Source organism: Henckelia pumila, chromosome 2 (genome assembly GCF_033568475.1).
Source record: "Henckelia pumila isolate YLH828 chromosome 2, ASM3356847v2, whole genome shotgun sequence".
NCBI lineage: Eukaryota > Viridiplantae > Streptophyta > Magnoliopsida > Lamiales > Gesneriaceae > Henckelia > Henckelia pumila.
In genome coordinates, this window is record NC_133121.1 from 175299490 (window position 1) to 175323155 (window position 23666).

Consider the following 23666-nt stretch of genomic DNA (forward strand, 5'->3'; position numbering starts at 1 on the left):
ACAACAGGTCATTATTTTGAGAGCATAATTTTCGAAACCCTAGCCCCTTTCACTCTCACAATTCGGCCGCCCCTCCTTGCTCTGTCAGAGAATTTCCGGTCTGTGATTTTTAATTGCAGTCAGGAATAACGAATCAGATTCGTTTAATCTCTTCGCAGAAAAACTTCTGATAGATTTTCTAGTGCAATCTATCAGAGGGTTTTAAACCCCATTCGTGGACCTGATTGAAGGAGTTTATCAATTCCTGGGAGATACAAGAAGCGCAGAGAAATCTGTGTGGTGTCCAATAATCTCGCTTCGAGATTGAAGGTAAAATTTAATTAATTGTTATTTGAATTTTACACACACAAATAATTTAATCGTTAAACGGTTGATACCCACACTATGGAATTGTTCCATGATAAAATTTTTAAACTTCCGCTGCACCGGGTAACAATCGTGATTGATCTGAACGCCAGTTTTCCAACAGAATGCAACTGCCGATGCTTTGAGTCGTAAGCTTTGCTCTTTATCTCTTTCGACGATTGGTGTTTCTCGATTGATCGACGACTGTTGCACTTCTGGGTTGGAGTTTGAGCCAGATAGAAATCCAATCATAGTTTGTGCGATTCAGGCCGAGCCAGAGTTGTTTTTGTCGATCAGAGAAGCACAGAAATCAGATGAGAGTATTCAAAATTCGTTAGAGAAGGTGAGATCTGGACACCAGTCTGAGTTTCATGTCAGGGATGATGTTTTATTTGTGAATAGCCGTATTGTTGTGCCTGAGATTGATGAGTTAAGACAGCGTATTCTGAGAGAGGTGCATTGCAGTCGGTTCAGTGTTCATCCAGGAGGCCAAAAGATGTATAACGACTTGAAGAGTCAGTTCTGGTGGAAGAAGTTAAAGAAGGATGTGGTGAGGTTTGTATCTCGTTGTTTGAACTGTCAGCAGGTTAAAGCCGAGAGAAAGAGACCAGGTGGGCTTCTCCACAGTCTGTCTATTCCGGAATGGAAGTGAGATCATATTTCGATGGATTTCGTCACGAAACTACCCCGATCTGTTCGAGGATGCGATGTCATTTGGGTAGTGATTGACCGTTTGACGAATTCTGCTTGTTTCATTCCATATCGGATGACATACCGACACGATCAGATGGCAGAGTTGTATGTTAGAGAGATTGTCAGATTGCACGGTGTGCCGAGATCGATTGTTTCAGACCGAGATCCTCAATTTACTTCCCATTTCTGGCATAGTCTACAGGAAGCCCTTGGTACTAGATTGCACTTGAGTACAGCATACCATCCTCAGACCGACTGTAGTAACCCGTATCCAGAATTAGCGATTAATGAGTATATTAATCGTGTAATCATGTTTAGATTAAGTAAAACATGATTAAGGAAATTTCAGAAGGGTTAACGGAGTTCATAAATGGATCCAGGACACTCGAAAATGGTTTAGAAGGCCCCAAGACTCGAGTGGGATCGGAACCACCGATCCAGGATCGGAGCTTCCGATCTTGGTGACATCGAAACCAAATCGGAACCACATCGGAAGCATGGAGATCGGAACTTCCGATCAGCAATCGGAGCTTCCGATCGACTGTCGGTGACAGGTGTGTGGTTGCATGTGGTTGAGATTGACACGTGGCATCGGAACTTTTGATCGGAGGAACGGAGCTTCCGATCTGCAGGAACGGAACGTCCGATCGAGGAACGGAGCTTCCAATCGACGTCTATAAATATAGGGTCCAAGCTCCTCATTTCTTGCCAATTCCGAATTCCTCTCCTTCGCCCTAGTAGCTCTATTTTGGGCTTTGGGTACTCTTATTTTAGAGTTGGAGTAGGAAATATACTTTAGTATAGTCAGACAGTGTCTGACATAGTAGCGGGGCAGTGCTCATGTAGCGGAGTAGTGCTCGAGGCTGTGGAGCTGCAGCAGGGGTGTACCCCTAGTTGCGGGGTAGTCGCCATCAATGGGCTGACGATGGACGTAGGTATAGCTATGGTCACCTTAAATTATTTAGGAGTATGCAATAGCTTAGTTAAGACTTTTAGAGCTTAATGAATGATGCATGGGTATTTGCATTGTAGAGCTGATGTAGGCTGGGAACCTAGAGCGGGACTGCTAGGAACTGACTGTAGTTATGTACGCAAGTACAGACTGAGATTGCCAGCGGGTTTTGCATGCTTATATGTTGCATTTATGTGTCATATTATTAAGCAGCATGTGCATATCATATTGTGCCTGTACATCTTGTGAGATGAGCCATGTAGGGCCGCTCAGCCCTGTCTGGACGGTTGATGTCTAGTGCTCAGTGACTGACGGGTCATGGGTGATTAGCATCGGGGGACACAATCCACGTCCTGTAGGAATGAGCAGTGTACGCAGGATTTGCTCCCCGGGTTGTACCACTCATGTCCTATGCGCCATTACTGAGAAATTATATACAGTTATCCTAGATATGGATACCCTATCATTTGCATGCATCATATTTGTATGTTTTACCCAGTGCTTTCGTATTGAGCTTAGAGCTCACGTTCAGTCTTTTCTGTATATCTGGACACCCCATTCGACGGGGTAGGTGTAGGGGCAGGATTGAGCACCAGGAGCTTGGAGTAGCCAATGACCAGTGAAGACAGCAGGATTAGCTGTAGGTTATGCCTTTAAGTTATTTATTCGATTTGGTTGCATAAATCGAATTGGTTTAACCGGTTGTATTCTGCCGGTCTGTTTTTATTTAAAGTCTTCCGCAGCGATTTATTTAATGCATGATTAATTATGCTCTTAAACTCTGATTAGCTAGTGCATCCGGGTAGGGTCACTACATTTATTGGTATCAGAGCATATGCATGCAAGAGACTTGGGATATAGTAATGAGACTTTGGGTTATCCTTATAGGATTGATGAGACCTTGGAAGGGGTGAGGAAGCTGCGATTAAGTTGCCCAGAGGCTATCATCATCGGCAGGATTTCTAAAGATTTGGCTTATGGGATTTCAGCAAGTGCGGACATGAGTGATGGATCGTGTCCGAATTTTCAAGACTTCTACTTATGTGGATCCTAGTTTTGGATCTAGTACCGGATACCAGAGGCAGTGGCGGAGCATTGGATGGGACGCACTTGATGCTTGCATCTGTATCGTCCATACCATGATGACACTACTCTGAAGATTCTCCAGTCGTAGATGAAGAGATTGTTAGATAGACCTTCACCAGAGAATGCCTCGAATGCCTAAAGCATGACAGGTTTCGAGCGTGAGGTCTTTAACCTCATGCAGAACATGGTTTTTCCGGTATGCTTGTATTGATGCGTTCGGTAGGCACACGGGAAACTTCATGTTCAGAAGCATGATATGAATACAAGAAGAAGGCTGATGGTAGATTGTGAGCAGAAGAGGTCGACGGGCATGCACTGACGCAGAGCATAGCTGGATAGCTATCACGAGCCATTTCTCCGGAGTTCTTCATAGGAGGACATGTAGAGAGACTTGGTCGGGAGTATGCTTGTATCGATGCGTGTGTCGATTTGAAGCTTCATGCTCAAGGAACAAGATTAGTACGATGATTTAAATACTGTATCGTTGTAGTTGTAAACAGTATTTCAGTTGTAATGAATCATCATACTATGGTTGTATCATTTCAAGATTCGATTGTACATTTCATTGTATTTTGAATACTGTATGTATTACATGAGATTGTAATTGAGGAATTGTACATAAATGGAAGCAATGATACATGTTTTATTTATCCAACAATTCGTGGATGATTGCAAGTGATTTTGCTAGGATTGACATTGTTTTAGTTGATTAGTATTCAACTGCTATAGCTCATGGGATTTGAGTGGGCCGACTGTGACGGTTTGACTTGTGGTTAGTCAGTGGACTATGTTAGTGCCAGCGATGAGTGGACTCATCTTGGGGCATAAGGGTATTGTTCGGTTTAGAACATTTGAGCTTTGTTCTAGGTTGTTTCCTTAGAACAGTAGGCTGTCTGACCTTCGTTAGGATAAGACATGTGATGATGGGTTTTCATCAGGATACCAGGTCCAGTATATGCCGAGAGTTGTGGACTATGACCAGGACTAGACGTGATGGGGCGCGACCCTATGCCAGTGTTACTCTGGGAGTCCTTGTACTTCAGAGGGTACCTGGGAGCCTTTGTGCTTCAGGAGATTGGCGGTGGGAAGGCTACTCAGTCTAGGATTTTGGTAATAGTCACGACATGGTATGACCTTGGATTAGATATCAGGTTTGATATCAATGGTTCGATATCATCTGGTGTGCCAGAGATATAGTTTGAGTATTCTGCTGTAGGGACCAGTCATGGAGGGATTTCCTTGACAAGTGTACACTCTGAGCAGATAAGTTTTAACCTTTGGGATACTGCTAGACGTATGAATCTAATAGGTGGACGGATTTCTACCAGCAATGACTATGGGTTGTCATCAAAGTTGTGGTTAGAATTTCCTTGTAATAGGAATTATTCAAGATACTGGATGGAATGCTATTTTAAGACATAGACTCGAATACGAGGACTACTCCATGATGATTGACTTCATCTGTGATAGATTATGCCAGACGTTAAGGATTGTATATGACTATTTAAGATGTGAGGGAAGCATGGCCTATGACCGTGAAACCTTGGTGGTTGTCCAGGTGGGTTATTGAGGTAAGCTACCTTAGTCTTGAACGGTTGCACAATCTTAACAAGGGATATGATCAGGAGAGTGTCCGAAGATTGCGGAAATCTTTGGGATTCATTAGTTATTCTTCTTGGACTTGACGAGCCGTGATGTTCATTCTAAACGAACAAGGTAAGGACAGTGAGTCCAGTGGTTGCGCTAAGTACTGTATGATATTTTCAGAGGTTGAGCATAGGATTTTCCATGGGATGGAAATGGGCTTAGTTTATGTTTGCCTTTGGTGAACAAGACAGCGATTAGTAGTACTAAGGTGGCACGGGATCTGTGCTAGTGACTACTAGTGGTTATTGGCTAACTCTGTCAGATTTAGGATGATTAAGTTCAGGATACGAAGCAGTGGTTAGTAGTGCTGAAAAGGCGCAGGACTTGTGCCAAGTAAACTACTTATGTACTGTGATCTGACATCGTTTGAAAATGGTTCTTTGTGGCAGCTGAGTCATAGTTATTGACCGAGCCATGCAGGTTGAATGATCAGTGGTCGTCTGACCAAGATGTGTGTGAGCTTAAGTAGATCGACGAATTCGATTGGTTGAGCCAATCAGGGTTGTTCAGGATGTAGCAATTAAGAAATACTTGGAATAGTATTTTGTTGATTAGTGCTTATGGGATGAGTACTGGATACCATCTCAGAGCATTTGACAAATATGATGATTAGGGTCTCTAGGTTGCCAGGACTAATCTACCGAAAGATTATGATTGACTTGTATGGTCGAGTTCGATGTTAACTTGACAGGAGGAACAAGCGAAGGAATTGGTAACTCCCAGGATAGTGCTTTTGTGATGACGTCTTAGTATACCGTTGGGTTGAGATCCAACGAGGAATGTGTACTTGTAAGGAAACATCGGTTGTTTAATTGTGAGGCGTGACATTTGCTGAGACCTAGTTCTTGAGATTCGGCAGGGTGTGTCACAAATTTTCATCGTGTGGTGCTTAAGATCATTGTGATGATCGAGGCAGTCGTAGACCGACTTAGTAGCCAACAAGATTGTTGTGGGAATCGAAGATTTCGCAAGATCGTGACGGATCGAGTTTGTTCTTTCGAGTCAGTGAGTCACATCCGTGCGGACTATTTGTCAAGGATATTGTGTTGTAGCAATAAACGACAATTAGAGACGCTTTGTGTGGCAAGTTACTTCGAACACAAGTATTTCCCAGGATTGACTAGGGAATCGACGAAATAGATCGTTCAGTGCTGAGACTGATGCGTTCGGCAAAGGAGCGATTTGACTATTGAGAATCCATCAGGATTTAGTTCCAGGATCAGTATGTTCAACCTTGGGAGGTTGGGATGAGCGATGATGGTATCATCAGAGACTCCGAGTTGAGTTATACCAGGTGCAATGACTGTCGAGTTTCGAATTGGAATAGGAAGCATTTCCATATGTCTGTGCACTGTGGAATGTCCCAGTCAACTATATTGGTGGGAGCTTGCCTTAGTCTTGGTGAGTGTACAGTGATTGCGAGTATGTATAACTATCAGGAGGATGTCCAACGATTGGAATTCATGAGGTGAATAACCTATGATCGAGGTGATGTAGACCATCAGCGACATGATGACTTCCATTGAAATGTATGCGTGACTTCGCAGGCCAATGGCTAGGAGATGACGTAGCATCATGAATTGCAAGTGATGATAGTTATCATCAGGGCACAGTGTTGAGGTTATACTGAGAAACGTGGACAGCAGAATGTACTAGACATGATGGTTTAAGTTCCAGTATTCCTTGGGAAACCGGTTGTGTTTCAGGGAGAGTGGGGAGGGTAACTAGTCTAGGGAACATTGTGAGCAGTTACGTTGAAGTATAGACCTGAGTCAACTAAATTATCTTAAGCGAGATTCATGTTAGAATATGTCAGCACAATGTTGGGGATTAGTGTTTGCTTAACTAGAGGTGTTGAGCACCGGGAACTTTTGGAACCATTAGATGGTTAATTTGATTAGTGATTCGACGATTGTCGTAAGCCAGTCAAGTTATGACTTGGTCTTCGTTAGTCTAAAATTACTTTGGGACGATGATATTAATCAAAGCGGGTATTGTATCCTTCGTGGTTAGGAAGATCGTGGTCCGAGTGAAAGACGTATCAGTAATACGATACGCTAGCGTTAAGGAAATTCGACTGTCGACCAGTAGAGCAGAAATTTTCAGCTGGAAAAATATTAATGCGGTTCAGCATTAATGAAGCTTGCAGAGAATTCGATGGGAGTCTGAGTGTGTCGGAGGATATTTCGACCGGACACTCGAGCAAGGGTTTCTTGTACGTTCTCGAGGTTTTACCCTAGATTTCGAGGACGAAATCTTTTATGGGGGGGAGAATGTAGTAACCCGTATCCAGAATTAGCGATTAATGAGAATATTAATCGTGTAATCATGTTTAGATTAAGTAAAACATGATTAAGGAAATTTCAGAAGGGTTAACGGAGTTCATAAATGGATCCAGGACACTCGAAAATGGTTTAGAAGGCCCCAAGACTCGAGTGGGATCGGTACCACCGATCCAGGATCGGAGCTTCCGATCTTGGTGACATCGGAACCAAATCGGAACCACATCGGAAGCATGGAGATTGGAACTTCCGATCAGCAATCGGAGCTTCTGATCGACTGTCGGTGACAGGTGTGTGGTTGCATGTGGTTGAGATTGACACGTGGCATCGGAACTTCCGATCGGAGGAACAGAGCTTCCGATCTGCAGGAACGGAACGTCCGATCGAGGAACGGAGCTTCCGATCGACGTCTATAAATATAGGGTCTGAGCTCCTCATTTCTTGCCAATTCCGAATTCCTCTCCTTCGCCCTAGTAGCTCTATTTTGGGCTTTGGGTACTCTTATTTTAGAGTTGGAGTAGGAAATATACTTTAGTATAGTCAGATAGTGTCTGACATAGTAGCGGGGCAGTGCTCGTGTAGCGGAGCAGTGCTCGAGGCTGTGGAGCTACAGCAGGGGTGTACCCCTAGTTGCGGGATAGTTGCCATCAACGGGTTGACGACGAACGCAGGTATAGCTATGGTCTCCTTAAATTATTTAGGAGTATGCAATAGCTTAGTTAAGACTTTTAGAGCTTAATGAATGATGCATGGGTATTTGCATTGTAGAGCTGATGTAGGCTGGGAACCTAGAGCGGGACTGCTAGGAACTGCCTGTAGTAAGGTACGCAAGTACAGACTGAGATTGCCAGCGGGTTTTGCATGCTTATATGTTGCATTTATGTGTCATATTATTATGCAGCATGTGCATATCATATTGTGCATGTCCATCTTGTGAGATGAGCCATGTAGGGCCGCTCAGCCTTGTGTGGACGGTTGATGTCTAGTGCTCAGTGACTGACGGGTCATGGGTGATTAGCATCGGGGGACACAGTCCACGTCTTGTAGGAATGAGCAGTGTACGCAGGGTTTGATCCCCGGGTTGTACCACTCATGTCCTAGGCGCCATTACTAAGCAATTATATACAGTTATCTCAGATATGGATACCCTATCATTTGCATGCATCATATTTATATGTTTTACCCAGTGCTTTCGTATTGAGCTTAGAGCTCACGTTCAGTCTTTTCTGTATATCTAGACATCCCATTCGACGGGGTAGGTGTAGGTGCAGGATTGAGCACCAGGAGCTTGGAGTAGCCAATGACCAGTGAAGACAGCAGGATTAGCTGTAGGTTATGCCTTTAAGTTATTTATTCGATTTGGTTGTATAAATCGAATTGGTTTAACCGGTTGTATTCTGCCGGTCTGTTTTTATTTAAAGTCTTTCGCAACGATTTATTTAATGCATGATTAATTATGCTCTTAAACTCTGATTAGCTAGTGCATCCGGGTAGGGTCACTACACCGACGGTCAATCAGAGCGGACGATTCAGACTCTGGAGGATATGTTATGAGCAGTGGTGCTTGACTTTGGCACTACTTGGCAAGATTCATTGCCTCTCGTTGAGTTTTCGTACAACAGCTTCCAGACGAGTATAGGAATGGCACCATTCGAAGCGTTGTATGGAAAGAAGTGCAGATCTTCTCTGTACTGGGATGAGATATCTGAGTCCCCAGACTTGAGACCAGATATGATTCGTGATATGGCTGAGCAAGTGAAGATTATTCGATTGAGAATGAAGACTGCTCAGGACCGACAAGCGAAGTATGCGAATATCCGTCGCAGACCTCTATCTTTTGATCAGGGAGACCGAGTATTCTTGAAGATTTCTCCGTTTAGAGGTACTGTTAGATTTGGGAAGAGAGGGAAGTTGGCACCGAGATTCATCGGTCCGTATGAGAATTTACAGAAGATAGGCGATCTAGCCTACCGTTTAGCACTTCCTCCTTCTTTATCTGGTATTCACGACGTCTTTCACGTCTCGATGCTGAGGAAATACCATTCCGATCCTTCTCATGTGCTTCAGCCTGACGAAGCCGAACTTGATGAAACTCTGAGTTACTTTGAGAAACCGATTCAGATCCTTGACAGAAAGGAGAAACAGCTCAGAACCAAAATGACTCCCTTGGTGAAAGTTTAGTGGAGTCATCACGGAGTCGAAGAAGCGACTTGGGAAACAGAATCCGATATGAGACAGAGATTTCCTGATTTATTCATCTGATGTGAGTTCTTAATTCTGTTCTTGAATTCTTAAATTCTTCTTATGAGTTGATATCGATGATTTCGAGGACGAAATTTTTTCTTAGAGGGGGAGAATTGTAATGCCCCGTTTTTATCTTAATTGATGTTATTTGAGATAATCAGTGATTTCAGAATTCGAGACCGGACTTGTTATTGATCAGGGTCCTTTTTGCGAAATTTGGAAATTTTAGGGACTAAAATGCAATTATTTGGTTTTATATATTATCTACACTTAGAATGATTGCAAAAAGCTTCCTCATCTTCCTCCCAACCGAGAAGACTCCATTGAAGCGCCCTTTTTGTGTTTCAAGCTTTCTGATTTCAGTCCGAGCTCGATCCGGCCGTTGGAATTTATTTCTGAAGGAAGATTATCGATCACTACTACAAGAGCTCCGTTATATCGTAAGTTTTTCTACGATCGGATACATTCTAGTTTTTGGATTTTGTTAGAATCGTTCGAGATTCGAGTATGTTGTTCTTGACAGAGTTCTGATCGTTTATTATCTATCGGTTTTGAATTAGAGCGATGTTCGGATTTGTTATGATTTTTCTTGTCATTTTCGAAAATATTGATTTTGAGATGTGTTGATATTGTGTTGGGTTTGATGTTTGAGGATTGGAACGAGTTTGTTGAGTTGTTGTTTTGCTGTCTGCATTTTTGGTTTGGTCAGTTTACAGCCGTTATGCCGTCAGTTTGAGTTTTGGATATCGTTTCGATGTTTTGAGTTATACCGAGCTTAGTATGAGTTTTGATATCGATTTTTATCGCTATGAATTCTTCAGATAGATTGATTTGAAGTCTTTGGAGTTGCGAGACTTGCAGCTTGGATCAGTTGGAAGAGTTGAGCCGGTATAGTATCGATGTCCTTCCTTATCGATTGATTTAACTTGACTAGGTTTTGATTGAGGAATTGTTGTTTTCAGATTGAAGTTTTGAAACGTCCAAGAAGAGGTATAAGATGACTTTGGAATGGTATAGGATGATTAACTCGAATTCGGATTGATTCGAGTGTCCTAGAAGAAATCACACAATGCATATTTTGACTGCTTATTTGATTATATGATTGAATTTATATTGAGTGCATGAGATTACAAATGCTTTCATTTTGAGACTTGATTTATTCAGATTGAATTAGATGATCTAGGGATTGTAGTCGAGTAGCTTGGTAGGCGATTTACTACCTTGTCGAGTAGCTCACTATAATTCCCTTGAGTCTAGAGGATTAAAGCATGCCACGCCCACCTCGAGAGGGAAGTCGGTGTGATTGTAGGATGTTTTAACCTCGGGATCCCAAACCAAAGAAAGAAAGAAGAATTCCAATTGATTATCTGAGTCTGATAATCCAAAAGTTTTAAAGACATGCATATCATTTTAATTCAGCACTTGAATGGATTAATTGATATTATGAGGAATGAATTCATAGTATGATTTGATATGTTTATTTGATTGCATGTTAGTCTCTTTTACTGGGAATATTATTCTCTTCGGATTATCCGGTTGTTGTCTTTGTTTGTATGTGTACTTGGCAACAGGTGGGGCAGGACCAAGTCAGAAGAGGCATGGTTAACTTCGAGAGAAAGATGTAGAAGTGAGACTCGGTCTAGAAGTCGATTCCAGCATGTCAATCTAGTATATGTTAGAACATGTTTAGTTATCGAACTTCATCGTTATATTGTTGTTGCATGATCTCGATTTTGGTTTGTTTGTTGAACTCCAGAACTCCAGTTTAAATGGAGAAACCAAGTTGTAACGCATGTTTATGTTTCAGAGTATTGTATGGCTTGATGTTCTCGTTTTTTTGGCGATTCTAGCACCGGAGCAGCCAGGGAGGCGCGCCCGTGCCTCGATAGGGCGCGGCCGCGCATGAGCCAGGGCGCCATGCGCGCCCGCGGCTGATGAGGCGCGGCCGCGCGGGCCCTGCTTTTAAAAAAAAAAAAATTAGTGTGTTGACTTTTAATGCTTGCTTAATTTAATTACTCCTTTAATTGATGTTTAGAACCGAGGTCTCACAGACTAACTACTAAGAAATTTAAGCAATTAAATATTCAAATTATCACTATAATGCAAGATTGAAAATTAAACAGGAGAAATCAATAAGAGACGAGACTTGGTATCAGTCGACTACACCCTTGATATTCATTCATTCAATCATCGATTCCCTAAAAATAATTAATCCTATTAAATATTCGTCATTGAAAATCAAATTTTTGTTTCACCTTAATTTTAGTTAATTAGAAAACAGCATTCTAGATTAACCCTTACCAATAAATTAACCCAAATAACAGCAATCTAGATTTAAATCCACGGTAGTATTCAAACTAGTAAAACTGACGAACTTAGACAACACAAACTCGAACGGTTGTATTTAGCGTAGTCAATAATTGATCCTACAATTTAATAAATTCAACAGCAGAAAATATCAAACGTAGTTGCTTCGCAAATTAGTTCATTCAAACAATTACGGATTTGAATTCTAATTTAGCTATAGCTTGCAAAACAAAATCCTAAGATGGTCAATCCTAAAATCTCGCATACAAACATGAAATAAACCAGATCAAATATTGATACTTAACAAGAATTTAAACACTACGAATCGAATCTCATGAATAAAATATATCAAGTTTTCGTCTCCCTCAACCAAGTATAAGAGTTTAGCCAACAATACTCATGAATTCTTTACAAAAATTCATGAGAGAAAATAAAATTAAGAAAAGATAGATAAAAACCTAGCCGTCCAGAGAGAGTTCTTTGCATTCTAAGCGTGTAGAATAATCTGATAATCTCCCCAAAACCGAATTAAAAGTCTAGAGCCTTAATTAAAAGAGTTTCCCAAATTACAAATTTTTTCCCACAACAGACCCGCGCGCTCAATCCGGGAAATTGCTAGGATCGAGCGGGTGATACTGGGCAACTTTCTACCTTGAAAATTCCTTGGGCGCGCTCGATCCGGGAAGAATGTGTGATCGAGCGGGCGAGTTGAGGCAGCCTACTGTCTTGAAAATATCATGACCGCGCTCGATCTGGGAAAATGCCAGGATCGAGCGCATGCTTCTGTGTTGAAAAATCTGCTCTGCTGATTTCTTTGGACGCATGGACGCAGTTCGATTTCTTTAATCAAAACATGGTAATTCCTACACAATAAATCAAAACTAAGTTAAGAAGCTCAATGCTTGAAATAAATAAAACTAGAATAAAACATGAACAATGACACAAAATGCATGCAAAACACTTAACAAAATGACACTAAAAATGCAAACAAAATAATTCCATCAAATTCCCCCACACTTGAACCTTGCTCGCCCTCGAGCAAGTTATACAAAACAAAAATATGAAATCACGAATCAAGAAATACTACGGAGCACTGGCCTCAGTTCATCTTTCAAAATTTTTACATCCATCCATCCAACTCACATTGTTTTGAAAATTTTAAAACCAGACTGATTTCACCTCACAAACTTATAAACCCCGCAACTCAAGTTCAAAACACTCGCCTCCAAATCCAATTCACACATTCATAGATCATGAGGACTTTTCATGGTTTCACAGGATTACAATGAATAGAAATCAAATCAACACACTCACAATCGGTTAAACACAAAGAAATCTAGTGTGCGTGTTTTGATAAAAAATTCATACTCATCAATAGTGTCAATCTACAGTCCATAGGCAAAATTCTCGCAACCCCTCTCCACTAGTATATTGGGTGACTGTGACTCGGTCAATAGGTGTTAATTGGATTATAATGTAGGCTTGGCTTATAGCTACAATAAAGGAAAAGAATTCAAAGAGGGAGTAAATTATCTCTATCGTTAGAGTTCAGTCCTTTTCATTCAGTTTTCACACCGCTTTTCACTTCATTGATCTCCATTTTTTCTTTTCTAATACTTTTCACCATTAAATTTTCCTTCTTTTTCACCACTTTTTTCATCATTTTTTCCATTCCCTTTTCACTACTATTTTTTTCTTTTCTTTCAAGCTATCATCACACCGTTCCATATTAACCATTCAACGCAGGAGCATAAAATAATTTTAACATTCAACTCACTCCCTTAAAGGTAGGAAACAATGTTTAGGCTATGGGTAGTAGTTGTAGGACCTTGAAATAATGTCGAATGGGGGTTTACCACACGTTTGCACGCATGCCATTTGTTTTTCAATCAGGCTCAAACAAGGTACTAGGGATAATTAATAAAGTGGGTGACTTGAAAAGCTCAAAAGAATTCAGAAAAATTGCCTACATCACTCCTAAGTCATAGTTTACCCGTATTTCGCCTCGAGGGGTGTTTGAACAAGTTCTAGACATGTCTCAATTCACAATCAACTCATACAAATATTAATCAGTGCAGAAAAAAGAAATCATCAACAGTAAACGATGATTTTGCACAAAATTCAAAAATATGCACCTTATGTGCTCATATATATGTGAAAGCTCAAAGGGCATCTAAGGACAAAAGATTCAAGAAAATTTAGGCCCAACTAATCCAAACAATGCCTCAATCCTATCCATGTTTGTATGTTTCAAAATTCAGATTTGAGTATAATTCACAGAGTATGTAGGAGTTCACTCATCTACTGAGTTCCATCAGTGAAAAAACTTGTCAGATAGGCATGGAATTCACAAACAAAGCTTCATCATTGGCCAGGCTACCCGTTTCTTTCTCAACTCAATACAAAATGCAACAGAATGCTAAAATCCTAAAATGAACTAAATGCAACAACGCAACAAAAACAACAATGCAATGAAATGAAATGCATGAATGCACCCCCCCCCCCCCACACACACACACTTAAACGAAACATTGTCCTCAATGATTGAGAACTAAACTATACAAAAGCACACAACAAAACAAGTAGCAATAAAAACAAAAAAAAAAAAACAAAACAAAACGATGCAATGCAAATAGTAAAAATAAAACACCCCAGATCTATGGATTGGCGTCCGCCCCATCCTTATCATGCTCTGGCGGTGGCACTGGGTCGACCCATGGAAACTCAAAAGGTGGCGAGAAAGGAACAGCTGGTGGGATCAATCCCTAGTCTCTCGGAGATCCCACGAGATATGTAGTCTAACACCTGAAAATTTGCAGTTGTGGCCGCATTGAACGTGTTCTAGTGCTGAGTGAAAGTGGCCATCTCTTGAACAGTAACTGCAGTAGGGCGGCGTGGAGGTGGAATAGGACGCACCGGATTGTGTACCGCCACAAAGTGCTCATCCACCACAAATTGGCTCCGCCTATAAGCCCTTTTGGCATCAATAGCTGCTTGGTCAATGGGTCGCATCGGCTGCAACTATTCCTCGTCTGCTCTAGCTTTCACACCAGCTCGCATTCATAACTGTGTAATGATCATGGGAAAATAAAGACCGGATGTCCTAGAAGTGACCGACCGCCGTATCTGATCATGAATAACTCGACCCACATTGACCGGGAGTCCGACATCGAGAGCGTATAGCAACACAGAACACTCAACATGAACTTCACTCGTGTGTGAGATTGGCATTAGACGGCGGCATAGGAATGTGTACCAGGTGGCCGGATTCACAAAAAGATATTTCTCTTTGAATCACTTGAAAGTAACCGGATCCAACCAAGCAGCCCCGGTAAAGCACAGCTGATAAAGGATCTCGTGGACATCCGGGTAAAGGGTAGCGCTTTGGAATATGCTGTCATCGACATCTAGTGTCTCTAGCATGGAATTCAACTCAGAAGCTGCGTAGGAAACCAAAGTGCCCCGGACAAAGGCCTTGCCATCCGTTCGCTCCGCAGCATTAGCGTAGAACTCCCTAACAAGAGGGACGATGGCTGGAGCAGGTTGCTTACAGAACGTTCCCCACCCACATGACAAGACTTGAACCGCCACTTCGTTTACATTCACATCTAGATCAAAACCCCTCTCAGTAATAGGGGAGCGATGGTTCTTGGCGTGGTCGTAGCGATCCCGGGCCGCTTGATTGACAAAAAGGCCGGCAAAGTTTAAGGATGCGGTTGCAGCTCGTGTACCTTGGCGAGAAGATTCGCCTCTCTCTGTAGTGCGTTTTGGACCCATGAGCACCCAAAAATTTGCAAGAATTTGTGGATGAGGCAATTCATCTAACACCTTGTGGACACCAACAATTCCGGCTTTTCTAGCAAAATATGGTCGTGGAGAAGTAGAGAGGAGGGAAGAAATGAAGATTCCAAGCCCTTGAATGATCATGTAATAGATTGATAACAAATTATGAACAATTGTGAAATTTCGAAAATTTGGGGAAAAAGGGTTCTAAGGGCCGAGGGAAATTTTGAAAGGGGGAGTGGGGGAAAAGAGCATTCAACTGCACATAAATAAGGCGAGATGAGGACGCGCTCGATCCTAGAAATATACCTGATCGAGCGCGCCTTTTAAAAATGCGGACAATAACTTTGGTAAAATTGCGCGCTCGATCTGGTGAAATGCCAGGATCGAGCGCTCCTTGTAAATACTTGGGGCAGTGGGCTCGAATTTTCTGCGCGCTCGATCCAAGGACATTCCAGGATCGAGCGCGCACTACTTCAGAAATTACTTTTTTTTTTTATTTTCCAAAAATTTTCCAAAAATCAATTAAAAACAAAATTCAACAAAACAAAAAAATTAAAATGAATCAAAAACAAAAACTAAAAAGGAATAGAAATACTGGGTTGCCTCCCAGTCAGCGCCTTTGTTTACGGTCGTTGGCTCGACTGAATGCTGCAGTTCCTCAAGGTGGTTTGAATCTGGTTCCTTTGTCCACCTTCACCCACTTCAAAAATTTTCTAGTCAATGTCCCATGCTTTTTTTGCTTCGACTTCTTGGCAATTCTTTTCGCTCGGTCAGGAGGATGTTTTGTCTCAGTTATAGGTACCTGCATATCAGAGAGAAAAATTTCAGCAGGCGTTGCAATAGTCTCTTTCAACTTATCCTCAACTACAAACTTCTTCTTTCCTTGTGAGACGTGGTCATTGACATCAAGAAAATTAACAACACTTTCACTTCTAGGAGTTTTCGGGGTATCAAAAATATTAAACTTTGCAATTTCCCCATCGAATTCCATAGTGAGAGTGCCGCTATCAACATCTATAATGGATTTTGAAGTTTTCAAAAATGGTCTTCCTAACAAAATAGGACTATTCAACTCATTGTTTTTTATGTCAAGAACATAAAAATCAGTAGGAAAAACCAATTCACCAACTTATACAATAACATCCTCTAACAATCCTTTTGGAAAAATAGTAGATGTATCAGCCATCTGGATAACAATGGCAGTTTCATTCAAAGGCCCTAGTTTTAAGGAAGCATAAATAGAGTATGGCATGACATTAATAGATGCTCCTAAATCTAGCATGGTCGTATCAAGCTGACTATCTCCTATTTTACATGGAATCGAGAACATACCTGGGTCCTTGCATTTTGTAGGTACCTTTCTTTGAATGACGGCAGAGACCTGTTCTCCCAATTCAACTCTCTTACATCCCTTCAACTTTTGTTTTCTTTTCGCAAAACATAATTCGTTCAAAAATTTAGCATAGCGAGGTACTTGCTTAATAGCATCTAACAGTGGAATATTTACCTCGCATCTACAAAAAGTTTCATAGAGCTCCTTAATCCCCTCATCTTTCCTAGAATCCTTTAGTGCCATGGGAAAAGGGGCAACAGGCTTATACTTGGATAAAGGAGGGAACTTACCTCTAGGTTCTTCCTGAATTGTGTCGTCCTCCTCTACCTTGGATTCTTGCTCATCTTTGGTTTGTACTGGTTCTTTCACCACTTCTTAATTAACATTCAACTCCTTTCCACTCCTCAAGGTGATTGCACTCACATTCTCCCTCGGATTCACCACAGTCTGTGATGGTAAGTTGTTCGAATTCAGTGCCTCCAACCTGTTCACTGCGGTTGCCAACTACCCCATTTGAGTGTTCAACTTTTGGATACTTGATCGAGTTTCCTGTTGAAAAGCGGCAGTATTAGTAGCAAGATCCTTAACAATGTTTTCTAGAAACTCACCAGGCGTGGGGACTTGAGGATGCTGTGGTTGTTGGGGGTATGGCGGCCTATAAGCTGGATTGTGGGGTGGTGTTTGAATTGCTTGCGGGTTCCCATATCTCAGGTTTGGATGATCCTTCCAACCAGGATTGTACGTGTTGGAGTATGGATCATACTTCCGTTGTGGCGGTCCGGGAAATCCTCCTGCTGCATTGAATTGCTCAGCCGATCCCTCTTGAAGTGTGGGACACATGTCAGTCGCATGTCCCCTTTCAGTGCAAATTCCACAAACCTTCATATTTTGTCCATTCCTTACAGCCATTTGACGCACAAGAGACGTCAGATCAATCAGTTGATGTTCGAGGGAAGAAACATTTACCTCAGTATTCCTTCCGGGTGTTGGATCACTCCTAAAGGTTCCAAATTTTTGAGAATTGGCGGCCATGTTCTCTATCAGATTCCTTGCTTGGACTGGAGTTTTATCGACAAAAACTCCACCGCTGGCCACATCCACCATGCTCCTGTCATGAGACAACAACCCTTCATAACAGTATTGAATTAATAAATGTTCACTTATCTGGTGCTGTGGGCAGATGGCGCATATTTTCTTGAAACGCTCCCAAAACTCATGCAGTGACTCTCCCATCTGCTGCTTGATGCCATAAATTTTCTTTCTGATGTTTGCCACCTTTGAAGCTGGAAAATATTTCTCTAAGAAAATCCTCTTCAGTGTCGTCCAAGTGGTGATGGATCCACAAGGTATGTAGTATATCCAATCCTTTGCAGCGCTCTTCAAAGAGAAAGGAAAGGCTCTGAGTTGGATCTGCTCCTCTGTCACTCCATGTGGTTTCATGCTGGTGCATACGACAAGGAATTTCATCAAATTCTTGTGCGGATCCTCACCTGTAAGACCATGAAAAGCATGAAATAGATGTATCAGTCCAGATTTTAATTCAAAATTAGCATTATTTTCTAGAGTAGGAAAAGTAATGCGTAAAGGCTGCTGAGTGAGATCAGGAGTGCCAAGTTGTCTCAAACTCAAATTCGCATTAGCAGCATCTCTTCTTCTTCTGGAAAAGCAGCTCGAGCAGCGGCTTCTTGTTGTTGCCTACGGAGTTCTCTCCTTCTCCTGTGCAAAGTTCTTTCAATCTCCATGTCGTAGGGGAATTCTTCTGCAGAAGATTCTCCTGTAAGCATTAACAAACCCGAAAAGCACTGGGAAAGAATATAAAATAAAAAATAAAAACAAGAACACAAATAAACTAAACACCTTCCCCGGCAACGGCGCCAAAATTTGGTAGCGCTTAATCGTGTCACGCCCAATTTACCCAACTCAATCAGATAATCACTAAAAATGTAGTAGTGTGAGTAGGGATCGTTCCCACGAGGAAAGAAAAATTTAATGCATTCTAAATAAATAAAAAGGGGTTTTGATGTTTGGACTAACTACTAAGAAATTTAAGCAATTAAATATTCAAATTATCACTATCATGCAAGATTGAAAATTAAACAGGAGAAATCAATAAGATACGAGACTTGGTATCAGTCGACTACACCCTTGATATTCATTCATTCAATCATAAATTCCCTAAAAATAATTAAACCTATTAAATATTCGTCATTGAAAATCTAATTCCTATTTCACCTTAATTTTAGTTAATTTGAAAAAAAAATTCTATATTAACCCTTACCAATAAATTAACCCAAATAACAGCAATCTAGATTTAAATTCACGGTAGTATTCAAACTATTAAAACTGACGAACCTAGACAACACAAACACCAGCGGTTGTATTTAGCCTAGTCAATAATTCATCCTACAATTTAATAAATTCAACAGCAAAAAATATCAAACGTAGTTGCTTCGCAAATTAGTTCATTCAAACAATTACGGATTTGAATTCTAATTTAGCTATAGCTTGCAAAACAAAATCCTAAGATGGTCATTCCTAAAACCTTGCATACAAACATGAAATAAACCAGATCAAATATTGATACTTAACAAGAATTAAACACTATGAATCGAATCTCATGAATAAAATTTATCAAGGTTTCGTCTTCCTCAACCAAGTATAAAAGTTTAGCCAACAATACTCATGAATTCTTTACAAAAATTCATGAGAGAAAATAAAATTAAGAAAAGATAGATGAAAACCTAGCCGTCCAGAGAGAGTTCTTCGCATTCTAAGCGTGTAGAATAATCTGATAATCTCCCCAAAACTGAATTAAAAGTCTAATAAAATTCTAGAGCCTTAATTAAAAGAGTTACCAAAATTACAAATTTCTTCCCGCAACAGACCAGCGCGCTCGATCCGGGAAATTGCTAGGATCGAGCGGGTGATACAGGGCAACTTTCTGCCATGAAAATTCCTTGGGCGCGCTCGATCCGGGAAGAATGTGCGATCGAGCGGGCGAGTTGAGGCAGCCTACTGTCTTGAAAATCTCATGAACGCGCTCGATCTGGGAAAATGCCAGGATCTAGCGCATGCTTCTGTGTTGAAAAATGTGAGGCCTAGATTCTAATCATGCAATCTCAGGGTAATTAAATTAATCAACTTAATTAAAAGAATAGGATTAAGAATTCAAATTTTTTTATTTTTTTTAAAAGATGGTTCTCGCTCGATCGGTAAAATCTTACCGATCGAGCGGGCCAAAGATACCAGCTACTGTCCAAGAATCAGGACCACTCGCTCGATCGGTAAAATCTTACCGATCGAGCGATCACAAAATTCAAATACACTGTCCCGCTACAAAAGGTGCTCGCTCGATCCGCAAGACTTCTCTGATCGAGCGAGACCCTCTGCCCAAAAAAATTCTGGTTTCTACTCCAATTCAATTCCATTCAATCCACAATAACAACATCAAAATCCCATTCAACAAGATACAACATAAATGTATTGAGTTATACAAACCTCACAAAATAAAGCATGCATAATAAGGTCCATCTAGTTCGGATTTATTCAATACAAAAAGGAGTTCAATATACATAATGACTCCTAACATCCAAGCCTCACTCTATTCTCTCAATCGCCTAGCCATGTTGTCTCTGACTCGGTCCTGCCCCACCTGTTGCCAAGTACACATACAAACAAAGACAACAACCGGATAATCCGGTGAGAATTGATATTCCCAATAAAAGAGACTGACATGCAATCAAATAAACATATCAAGACATGTATGAACTCGTTCCTCATATAATCAATTAATCCAATCAAGTACTGAATTTAAAATGATATGCATATCTTTAAACTTCTGGATTATCAAACTCAGATAATCAAATGAAATTCTTCTATTATTTCTTTCTTTCTTTGGTTTGGGATCCCAAGGTTAAAGACATCCACAATCACACCGACTTTCCTCTCGAGGTGGACATGGAATGCTTTAATCCCCTAGACTCAAGAGCATTATAGTGAGCTACTCGACAAGGTAGTAAATCGCCTACCAAGCTACTCAACTACAATCCCTAGATCGTCTAATTCAAATTGAATAAATCAAGGCTCAATATGAATTCATATGTAATCTCATGCACTCAATATAAATTCAATCATATAATCAATAAGCAATCAAATCATGCAATATGTGATTTCTTCTAGGACACTCGAATCAATCCCGACTCGAGTTAATCGTCCTATTCCATTCCAAAGTCATTTTATACCTCTTCTTTGTCGTTTCAAAACATCAATCTGAAAACAACAATTCTCAATTCAAAAACTATCCAATCAAGTTCATAATTCGATATAGAAAGACATCGATACTATACCGGCTCAACTCTTCCAAACTTGCCAAAAGTTGCAACTCTAGCAACTGCAAGGACTCCCAATCAATCTATCAGATCACGGATCAAAATCGATATCAAAACTCAATACGATCAAAAATATCGAAACGATATCCAAAACTCAAACTGACGGCATAACGGTTATAAACTGACCAATCCGGAAATGCAAACAGCAAAACAATAGCTCAACAAACTCATTCCCATCCTCAACAACAAACCCAACACAATATCAACACATCTCAAGATCAAGATTTTCGAAAATGACAAGAAAAATCATAACAAATCCGAACGTCGCTCTAATTCAAAACCGACAGATAATAAACAATCAGAACTCTATCAAGAACAACATACTCGAATCTCGCATGATTCTAACAACATCCAAAAACTAGAATGTATCCACTCGTAGAAAAACTTACGATATAACGGAGCTCTCGTAGTAGTGATCGATAATCTGCCTTCAGAAATAAATTCCAACGGCCGGATCGAGCTCGGACTGTAATCAAAAAGCTTGGAAGAAAGCTTTCTCACCTTCAATGGAGAGAAACCGAGTTGGAGGGGATGATGAAGTGCTAAGAGACTTAGTCAAGCCTTCAATAATATAACAAACTCACTTTTTGCATTTTAGTCCCTGAAAATTCCCAAAATTGCAAAATAGACCCTGATCAATAAAAAGTCCGGTCTCAAATTCTGAAATCACTGATTATCTCAAATAACATCAATTAAGATAAAAACGGGGCGTTACAATTCTCCCCCTCTAAGAAAAGATTTCGTCCTCGAAATCATCGATATCAACTCATAAGAAGATAAATAAGAATTCAAGAATAGAATTAAGAACTCACATCAGATGAATAAATCAGGAAATCTCTGTCTCATGTCAGATTCTGTCTCCCAAGTCGCTTCTTCGACTACGTGACGACTCCACTGAACTTTCACCAGAGGAATCGATTTGGTTCTGAGCTGTTTCTCCTTTCTGTCAAGGATCTGAATCGGTCTTCCGAAATAACTCAGAGTTTCATCAAGTTCGGCTTCGTCAGGCTGGGGTACATGAGAAGGATCGGGATGGTATTTCCTCATAATCGAGACGTGAAAGACGTCGTGAATACCAGATAAAGAAGGAGGAAGTGCTAAACGGTAGGCTAGGTCGCCTATCTTCTGTAAAATTTCATACGGACCGATGAATCTCGGTGACAACTTCCCTCTCTTCCCAAATCTAACAGTACCTCTAAACGAAGAAATTTTCAAGAATACTCGGTCTCCCTGATCAAAAGATAGAGGTCTGTGTCTGATATTCGCATACTTCGCTTGACGGTCCTGAGCAGTCTTCATTCTCAATCGAATAATCTTCACCTGCTCAGCCATATCACGAATCATATCTGGTCCCAAGTCTGGGGACTCAGACATCTCATCCCAGTACAGAGGAGATCTGCACTTCTTCCCGTACAACGCTTCAAAGGGTGCCATTCCTATACTCATCTGGAAGCTGTTGTTGTACGAAAACTCAATGAGAGGCAATGAATTTTGCCAAGTAGTGCCAAAGTCCAGCACCACTGCTCGTAACATATCCTCCAGAGTCTGAATCGTCCATTCTGATTGACCGTCGGTCTGAGGATGGTATGCTGTACTCAAGTGCAATCTAGTACCAAGAGCCTCTTGCAGACTGTGCCAGAAGTGAGAAGTAAACCGAGGATCTCGGTCAGAAACAATGGATCTCGGCACACCGTGCAATCTAACGATCTCTCTGACATACAACTCTGCCATCTGATCGTGTCGATAAGTCATCCGATACGGAATGAAACAAGCAGACTTCGTCAACCTATCAATCACAACCCAAATAGCATCACAACCCCGAACTGACCGGGGTAGTTTCGTGACAAATTCCATCGAGATATGATCCCACTTCCATTCCGGAATAGACAAACTGTGAAGAAGACCTCCCGGCCTCTTTCTCTCGGCTTTCACTTGCTGACAGTTCAAACATCGGGAAACAAACCTCGCAACATCACTCTTCATCTTCTTCCACCAAAACTGACTCTTCAGGTCGTTATACATCTTTCGGCCTCCTGGATGAACACTGAACGGACTGCAATGCACCTCTATCAGAATACGCTGTCTTAACTCATCAATCTCAGGTACAACAATACGGCTATTCACAAACAAAACATCATCCCTGACCTGAAACTCAGACTGGTGTCCTGATCTTACTTTTTCTAACGACTTCTTAATACTCTCATCTGATTTCTGTGCTTCTCTGATCAACACAAACAATTCTGGCTCGGCCTGAATCGCACAAACTCTGATCGGATTCCTATCTGACTCAAACTCCAATCCAGAATTGCAACAGCCATCAATCAAACGAGACACACCGATCATCGAAAGAGATAAAGAGCAAAGCTTACGACTCAAAGCATCGGCAGCTGCATTCGACTTCCCCGGGTAATACTTAATCTCGCAGTCGAAGTCTTTCAGCAAATCTAACCATCTCCTCTGTCTCATATTCAACTCAGACTGTGAAAATAAGTATTTAAGACTCTTATGATCCAAAAAGATCTCAAAAGACTCACCGTACAAGTAGTGACGCCAAATCTTCAAGGCAAAAACAATAGCAGCAAGTTCAAGATCATGAACTGGGT

General features: G+C 41.1%; 1 non-coding gene across 1 annotated transcript; it reads left to right on the plus strand.

Moving 5' to 3' along the window:
* Positions 1-17837: 17837 nt before the first annotated feature.
* LOC140885878 (small nucleolar RNA R71) lies at positions 17838-17944 on the plus strand. The gene has a single exon (XR_012151290.1). It is a non-coding gene; the product is annotated as a small nucleolar RNA R71 (small nucleolar RNA).
* The last annotated feature ends 5722 nt before the right edge of the window (positions 17945-23666 follow it).